The following is a 9,387-nucleotide window of genomic DNA, read 5'->3' as shown; positions in this document are numbered from 1 at the left end:
CTGCAAATAGATCCATATCTATCACCGTGCACAAAACTTAAGTCCAAGTGGATCAAGGACCTCAACATAAATCCAGCTACTCTGTACTTGCTAGAAGAGAAAGTAGGAAGTAGTCTTGAATGCATTGGCATAGGAGACCACTTCCTAAATAGAACACCAGTAGCACAGACACTGAGAGAAACAATCAATCAATGGGACCTCTTGAAACTGAGAAGCTTTTGTAGAGCAAAGGATACAGTCAACAAGGCAAAGCGACAGCCTACAGAATGGGAAAAGGTCTTCACCAACCCCACATCTGACAGAGGACTGATATCCATAATATATAAGGAACTCAAGAAATTAGACATCAAAATGCCCAACAGTCCAATTAAGAAATGGGCTATAGAACTAAACAGAGAATTCTCAACAGAGGAAACTCAAATGTCTGAAAGACATTTAAGAAATTGCTCAACATCCCTAATCATCAGGGAAATGCAAATCAAAACAACTCTGAGATACCACCTTATGCCTGTCACAATGGCTAAGATCAAAAATACTGAAGACACCTTATGCTGGAGACGATGTGTAGCTAGGGGAACTCTCCTCCACTGCTGGTGGGAATGCAAGCTTGTACAACTACTTTGGAAGTCAATATGGCACTTTCTTAGAAAATTGGGAATCCATCTCCCCCAAGATCCAGCTATACCACTCTTGGGCATATACCCAAGGAATGCTCAACCACACCACAAGAGCACTTGTTCAGCTATGTTCATATCAGCATTGTTTGTAATAGCCAGAACATGGAAACAACCTAGATGCCCTTCATCTGAAGAATGGATAAACAAAATGTGGTACATATACACAATGGAATACTACTCAGCAGAGAAAAACAATGACATAATGAGGTTTGCAGACAAATGGATAGATCTAGAAAAAACCATCCTGAGTGAGGTAACCCAGACTCAGAAAGACAAACATGGTATGTACTCACTCATAACAGGATACTAGATGTGGAACAAGTATGACTGGATTGCTATAGCCCATTTCTTAATTGGACTGTTGGGCATTTTGATGTCTAATTTCTTGAGTTCTTTATATATTCTGGATATCAGCCCTCTGTCAGATGTGGGGTTGGTGAAGATCCTTTCCCATTCTTTAGGCTGTTGCTTTGTCTTGTTGACCATGTCCTTTGCCCTACAAAAGCTTCTCAGTTTCAAGAGGTCCCATTGATTGATTGTTTCTCTCAGTGTCTGTGCTATTGGTGTTATATTTAGGAAGTGATCTCCTATGCCAATGCATTCAAGACTACTTCCTACTTTCTCTTCTAGCAGGTTCAGAGTAACTGGATTTATGTTGAGGTCTTTCATCCACTTGGACTTAAGTTTTGTGCATGGTGACAGATATGGATCTATTTGCAGCCTTCTACATGTTGATATCCAGTTTTGCCAGCACCATTTGTTGAAGATGCTTTCTTTTTTCCATTGTACAGTTTTCGCTTCTTTATCAAAAATTATATGTTCATAGGTGTGCGGATTAATGTCAGGGTCTTCAATTCGATTCCATTGGTCCACATGTCTGTTTTTATGCCAGTACCAAGCTGTTTTTATTACTGTAGCTCTATAGTAGAACTTGAAGTCAGGGATGGTGATGCCTCCAGAGGTTGTTTTATTGTATAGGATTCTTTTGGCTATCCTGGGTTTTTTGTTTCTCCATATGAAGTTGAGTATTGTTCTTTCCAGGTCTGTGAAGAATTGTGTTGGTATTTTGATGGGGATTGCATTGAATCTGTAGATTGCTTTTGGTAAGATTGCCATTTTTTTCTACGTTAATCCTGCCTATCCATGAACATGGGAGATCTTTCCATTTTCTGACATCTTCAATTTCTTCTTTCAGGAACTTAAAGTTCTTGTAATATAAGTCCTTCACTTGCTTAGTTACAGTTACCCCACGGTATTTTATATCCTTTGTGGCTTTTGTAAAGAGTCATGTATCTCTGATTTCCTTCTCAGTCTGTTTGTCAATTTTATATAGGAGGGATACTGATTTTTTTGAGTTAATCTCATATCCTGCTATGTTGCTGAAGGTGTTTACAAGCTGTTTGAGTTCCTTGGTCGAATTTTGGGGGTCACTCATGTACACTGTCATGTCATCTGCAAATAGCAAAAACCTGACTTCTTCCTTTCCAATTTGTATTCACTTGATCTCTGTATGTTTTCTTATTGCTCTGGCTAGAACTTCAAGTACTATATTGAATAAGTATGGGGAGAGCAGACAGCCTTGCCTTGTTCCTGATTTTAGCGGAACCGCTTTGAGTTTCTCTCCATTTAATTTGAAGTTGGCAATTAGCTTGCTGAAAATTGCCTTTATTATGTTTAGGTATGTTCCCTATATTCCTGATCTCTCCAAGACCTTTATCATGAAGGGGTGTTGGATTTCGTCAAATGCCTTTTCAGCATCTAATGAGATGATCATGTGTTTTTTTTTTCTTTCAGTTCATTTATATGGTGTATTACACTGACAGAATTTCGTATGTTGAACCAACCTTGCATCCCTGGGGTGAAGCCTACTTGATCATGGTGGATAATTGTTGTGATGTGTTCTTGGAGTCTGTTTGCCAGTATTTTATCGAGTATTTTTGCATCAATGTTCATGAGGGAAATCGGTCTGTAGTTCTCTTTCTTTGTTGCATCTTTGTTTGGCTTAGGAATCAGGGTAATTGAGGCCTCATGGAAGGAGTTTGGTAATGTTCCTTCTGTTTCTATTGTATGAGACAATTTAAAGAGTATTGGTATTAACTCTTCTTTGAAGATCTGGTAGAATTCTATGCTGAAACCACCTGGTCCTGTGCTTTTTTTTTTTTGGTTGGGAGACTTTTAATGACTTATTCTATTTCCTTAGGGGTTATTGGACTATTTAAATAGTTTATCTGGTCTTGGTTTAACTTAGGTATGTGGTACCTATCCAGGAAATTATCCATTTCTTTTAGATTTTCCAGTCTTGTGTAGCATAGGTTTTTGAAGTATTGCCTGATGATTATCTGGATTTCCTCAGTGTTAGTTGTCATTTCTTCTTTTTCATTTCTGATTTTGTTAATTTGGATGCTCTCTCTCTCTGCCTTTTGGTTAGTTTGGATAAGGGCTTGTCTATCTTGTTGATTGTCTCAAAGAACCAACTCTTTGCTTCATTAATTTTTTGTATTGTTCTTTGTTTCTATTTTATTGATTTCAGCTCTCAATTCGATTATTTCCTGGCATCTATTCTTCCTAGGTGACTTTGCTTCCTCTTCTTCTAGAGCTTTCAGGTGTGCTGTTAAGTCACTAGTGTGAGATTTCTCCAACTTCTTTATGTGGGCTTTTAGTGCTATGAATTTTCCTCTTAGCACTACTTTCTCAGTGTCCCATAAGTTTGGGTATGTGGTATATTCATTTCCACTGATCTCTAGGAAGTCTTTAATTTATTTATTTCTTCCTTAACCCACTGGTGATTCAGTTGAGCATTATTCAGTTTTCATGAGATTGTAGGCTTTCTGTAGTTTTGTTGTTGTTGAAATCTAACTTTAAACCATGGTGGTATGATAGAACACAGGAGGTTATTTCAATTGTTTTGTTTCTGTTGAGATTTGCTTTGTGACCAAGCTTGTGGTCAATTTTTTAGAAGGTTCCATGGGGTGCTGAGAAGAAGGTATATTCTTTTTTGTTAGGATGGAATGTTTGGGGGTATCACTTAAGGCCATTGAGTCATAACATCAGTTAATTCCCTTATTTCTCTGTTAAGTTTTGATTTAGCAGATGTGTCCAGTGGTGAGAGTGGGGTGTTGAAGTCTCCCACTATTAATGTGTGGGGTTTTATATGTGATTTAAGCTTTAGTAATGTTTCTTTTACATATGTGGGTGCCCTTGTGTTTGGGGCATAAATGTTCAGAATTGAAACTTCATCTTGGTGGGTCTTTCCTGTGATGATTATGTAATGCCTTTCTTGATCTCTTTTGATTGATTTTAGTTTGAAGTCTATTTTGCTCTATATTAGGATGGCTACACCCGCTTGCTTCTGAAGACGATTTGATTGGAAAGACTTTTCCCAGCCTTTTATTCTTAGGTAGTGTCTATCTTTGAATTTGAGGTGTGTTTCTTGTATGAAGCAGAAAGATAGGTCCTGCTTTCGTATCCATTCTGTTAGCCTATGTCTTTTTATAGGTGAATTAAGTCCATTGATATTAAGGGATATTAATGATCAATGATTGGTCATTCCTGTTATTATTTGGTGGTAGTGTGTGTGTACTTCCCTTATTTGGGATTTACTGCTGTGGTGTTATCTATTACCTGTGTTTTTGTGGTTGTATCTGACTTCCTTAGGTTGGAATTTTCCTTTTAGTGCTTTCTGTAGGGCTGGGTTTGTGCATAAGTATTGTTTAAATCTGGCTTTTTCTTGGAATGTCTAATACACTCCGTCTACGATTATTGAAAGTTTTGCTGGGTATATTAGTGTAGGCTGGCATCCATGGTCTCTTAGTATCTGCATTATATCTGTCCAGGTCCTTCTCACTTTCAAATTCTTCATTGAGAAATTGGGTGTTATTCTGATGGTTTTGCCTTTATAAGTCACTTGGTCTTTTTCCTTTGCTGCTCTTAATATTCTTTATTCTGTACATTTAGTTATTTAATTATTCTGTGGCGAGGGGACTTTTTTTGGGGGGGTCTACTCTATTTGTTGTTCTATAGGCTTCTTGTATCTTCATGGGCATTTCCTTCTTTAAGTTCAGAAAGTTTTCTTCTATGACTTTTTTGAATGTATTTTCTGTGCCTGTGAGTTGGTATTTTTTTAAATTTCTTTTTATTTTTATTTTGCAATACAATTCAGTTCTACATATCAGTCATGGATTCCCTTGTTCTCCCCCCTCCCACCCCCCTCACCTTCCTCCCAGCCCACCCCCCGTTCCCACCTCCTCCAGGGCAAAGCCTCCCCTGCAGACTGAGATCAACCTGGTAGACTCAGTCCAGGTAGGTCCAGTCCCCTCCTCTCAAGCGATCCTGCATAGGCCCCAGGTTTCAAACAGCCGACTCATGCAATGAGCACAGGACCCAGTCCAACTGCTTGGGTGCCTCCCAAACAGATCAACCCAATCAACTGTCTCACCCATTCAGAGGGCCTGATCCAGTTGGTCACCCCTCAGCCATTGGTTCATAGTTCATGTGTTTCCATTCGTTTGGCTATTTGTCCCTGTGCTTTATCCAACCTTGGTCTCAACAATTCTCGCTCATATAAACCCTCCTCATTCTCGCTAATTGGACTCCCAGAGATCCACCCGGGGCCTAGCCATGGATCTCTGCATCCAGATCCCTCAGTAGTTGGATGAGGTTTCTAGCATGACAATTAGGGTGTTTGGCCATCCCATCACCAGAGTAGGTCAGTTCGGGCTGTATCTCGACCATTGCCAGCAGTCTGTTGTGGGAGTATCTTTGTGGATTTCTGTGGGCCTCTCTAGAACTTTGCTTCTTCCTATTCTCATGTGGTCTTCATTTACCATGGTCTCCTATTCCTTGTTCTCCCTCTCTGTTGTTGATCCAGCTGGGATCTCCCACTCCCCCAACTCTCTTTCCCTCGACCCTCACCCTTCATTACCCCCACTCATTTCCAAGCTGTTCATGTAGATCTCATCTATTTCTCTGTCATTGGGCGATCCCAGTGTCTTTCTTGGGGTCCTGTTTTCCAGGTAGCCTCCCTGGTGATGTGAGTAGTAGTCCAGTCATCCTTGTTCTACATCTAATATCCTCTTATGAGTGAGTACATACCATGTTTGTCTTTCTGAGTCTGGGTTACCTCACTCAGAATGATTTTTTTCTAGATCCATCCATTTATCTGCAAACCTCATGATGTCATTGTTTTTCTCTGCTGAGTAGTATTCCATTGTGTATAAGTACCTCATTTTATTTATCCATTCTTCAGTTGAAGGGCATCTAGGTTGTTTCCGGGTTCTGGCTATTACTATAAATGCTGATATGAACATAGCAGAGCAAGTGCTCTTGTGGTATGATTGGGAATTCCTTGGGTATATGCCCAAGAGTGGTATAGCTGGATCTTGGGGGAGATGGATTCCCAATTTTCTAAGAAAGCATCATATTGATTTCCAAAGTGGTTGTACAAGCTTGCATTCCCACCAGCAGTGGAGGAGAGTTCCCCTAGCTACACATCGTCTCCAGCATAAGGTGTCTTCAGTGTTTCTGATCTTAGCCATTTGACAGGCATAAGGTAGTATCTCACAGTTGTTTTGATTTGCATTTCCCTGATGATTAGGGATGTTGAGCAATTTCTTAAATGTCTTTCAGACATTTGAGTTTCCTCTGTTGAGAATTCTCTGTTTAGTTTTATAGCCCATTTCTTAATTGGACTGTTGGGCATTTTGATGTCTAATTTCTTGAGTTCTTTATATATTCTGGATATCAGCCCTCTGTCAGATGTGGGGTTGGTGAAGACCTTTTCCCATTCTGTAGGCTGTCGCTTTGCCTTGTTGACCATATCCTTTGCCCTTCAAAAGCTTCTCAGTTTCAAGAGGTCCCATTGATTGATTGTTTCTCTCAGTGTCTGTGCTACTGGTGTTATATTTAGGAAGTGGTCTCCTATGCCAATGCATTCAAGACTACTTCCTACTTTCTCTTCTAGCAGGGTCAGAGTATCTGGATTTATGTTGAGGTCCTTGATCCACTTGGACTTAAGTATTGTGCACGGTGATAGATAGGGATCTATTTGCAGCCTTCTACATGTTGATATCCAATTATGCCAGCACCATTTGTTGAAGATGCTTTCTTTTTTCCATTGTACAGTTTTGGCTTCTTTGTCAAAAATTATATGTTCATAGGTGTTCGGATTAATGTCAGGGTCTTCAATTCGATTCCATTGGTCCACATGTCGGTTTTTATGCCAGAATGGCAATCTTACCAAAAGCAATCTACAGATTCAATGCAATCCCCATCAAAATACCAATACAATTCTTCACAGACCTGGAAAGAGTAATACTCAACTTCATATGGAAAAACATGAAACCCAGGATAGCCAAAAGAATCCTGTACAATAACACAACCTCTGGAGGCATCACGATCCCTGACTTCAAGTTCTACTATAGAGATACAGTAATAAAAACAGCTTGGTGAGTTGGTATTCTTTTCCTTCCTCTATCCTTATTATTCGTAGGTTTGGTCTTTTCATGGTGTCCCAGATTTCTTGGACATTTTGTATTATATTTTTTTGGCTTAGGTATTTTCTTTGACTGACAAATCCATTTCCTCTACTGTATCCTTTACACCAGAGATTCTGTCTGCCATCTCTTGTATTCTGTTGGTTATGCTTGCATCTGTGTTTCCTGTTCATTTACTCAGATTTTCTATTTCCAGCATTCCCTCTGTTTGTGTCTTCTTCATTGTTTCTATTTCCCTTTTCAGGTCTTGGACTGTTTCTCTCATCTGTTTCATTGCTTTTTTATGGTTTTCTTTCAGGGATTTATTGTTTTCTTCTGCTTTATTCATCTTTTCCTCTAGTTTTCTATAGCATTCTTCCCACTTTTTTTTGACTTTTCATTTTATTTATTGATTTCTTCCACTTTTTTGTTTATCTTTTCCTTAATTTCATTTTTGATTTCTTCTTTCAAAGCCTCTAGCATCTTCATTATGTTATTATTAAGGTTGCTTTTTCTGCTTCTTCGACTTTGTGATGTTCAGGTCTTGCTGTTGGAGGAAGGCTAGGTTCTGGTGATGCTGTATTGCTCTTTATTTTATTGTATGTACTTCTGCATTGACTTCTGACCATCTCCTTGCAGATTCGTTCTTGGTCTTATCAGCACTCTTGGTCCAGTCAGAGCTAATAGAATCGGCGTTTCAGGAAGCCTCTCTTGGTCCAATGAGAGGTGGCAGATTCTGCTTCTCAGAAAGCCACTTTTGGTCTAATCATGGCTGGCAGATTCCCTGTCTCCTGAGTTTACTCTTGGTCCAATGATGGCTCTTTGTCCAATGAGAGCTCTCTCTTTCTCTGGGCCAGGTGGGATCTCTCTGAGCCTGATGAGAGCTCTCTGGGCCAGATGAGAGCTCTCTTGGCCAGATGGGAGCTCTGTGGGTCAGATGGAATCTCTCTGGGCTGGATGGGAGCTCTCTGAGCCAGATGAGAGCTCTCTGGGCCAGATGGGAGCTTGGGGCCAGATGGGAGCTGGGGGCTGGTTACTAAGTCTCAGGAAGTGGCAGGGGGTCTCAGGTGGATGGGTGTGGGGCAGGGCATGTAGATTGCAGGGTCTGCCAGGGGACTTGGAGAAGGGGAACGTTCCTGCGTGACCCCAGCCCAATGACCAGCAACTGGTACCAAGTTGGGTGGATCTTCCCTGGGAACTGTTGGTGCCCAGGGATGGGACCTAGGGGTAGGCCTCCCTGGATATGACCCCAGACATTCACCTCTGGTCCGGATGTGAGCTCCAGGCTGGATGGGTGTTGGGGGCTGGTCTCTAAGTCTCAGGAAGTGGCGGAGGTCTCAGGTAGATGGGTGTGGGAGCAGGGCGTGTAGATTGCGGGGTCTGCTGGGGGTCTTGTAGAAGAGGAACCTTCCCGTGGGAGCCCCGCCCAATGGATGGCAACTGGGGCCAAGTTGGGCAGGTCTTCCCTGGGAATGGCTGATGTCCAGGGATGGGACCTAGGGGCAGGCCTCCCTGAGTATGAGCCCAGACACTCACTTTGGGTGCGGATGGGAGCTCTGGGCCTGATGGGAGCTCCTGAGTATATTTTATAGCTTTCAGTTTGGTGTTTTTGTTGGATTCTTGAGTGTAGGAACAAATGGATCTCTCTTATACCTTCACTTTCATTCTTTTTCTTCTATTTGTCATCTTTTTTAACACCAATCAATTAGGTTTTGTTTTATCTTATCATATTTTATTATTATCCATTAGAAGCCTGTTTTTTTTTTCAAATGACAGACAGAAAGGAAGTAGATCCAGATGGGAGAGGAAGTGAGAGAGAACTGGGAGAGGTAGGGAGGGAAAACTATAATCACTGAATATTATGTGACAAAAAATAATCCATTTTCAATACATGGAAACTTTATGAGAGAAAATGTTTAGCTATAGATTTAATGAATTGTCTGTCAAAATTCTGGTGTCATAGTTCACAGGTTGGGAATACATTATCAGATAGTATGAAGCCACAAAACAGGACAAATGTCTAAGGCAATCCTAAGGAGTAAGAACACAGCTGCAAAATTACAACATATGACCTCAAATTACATTAAAGAACCATAGTGCAACAGGCTAAAAGCAAACAAACCCATGGAATAGAACTGGGAAACTGGATAAAAATTAACAAAATTATGATAACCTAAATGACAAAGATTGAAGCAGTGATTTTAAAAATGGTTGGGAATGGGAGGTGGGCTGGGGGGAAG

This window comes from Peromyscus eremicus, chromosome 1 (assembly GCF_949786415.1).
Source record: "Peromyscus eremicus chromosome 1, PerEre_H2_v1, whole genome shotgun sequence".
Lineage (NCBI taxonomy): Eukaryota > Metazoa > Chordata > Mammalia > Rodentia > Cricetidae > Peromyscus > Peromyscus eremicus.
The sequence above is the reverse complement of the archived record's forward strand: the minus strand, read 5'-3'. Positions refer to the sequence as shown.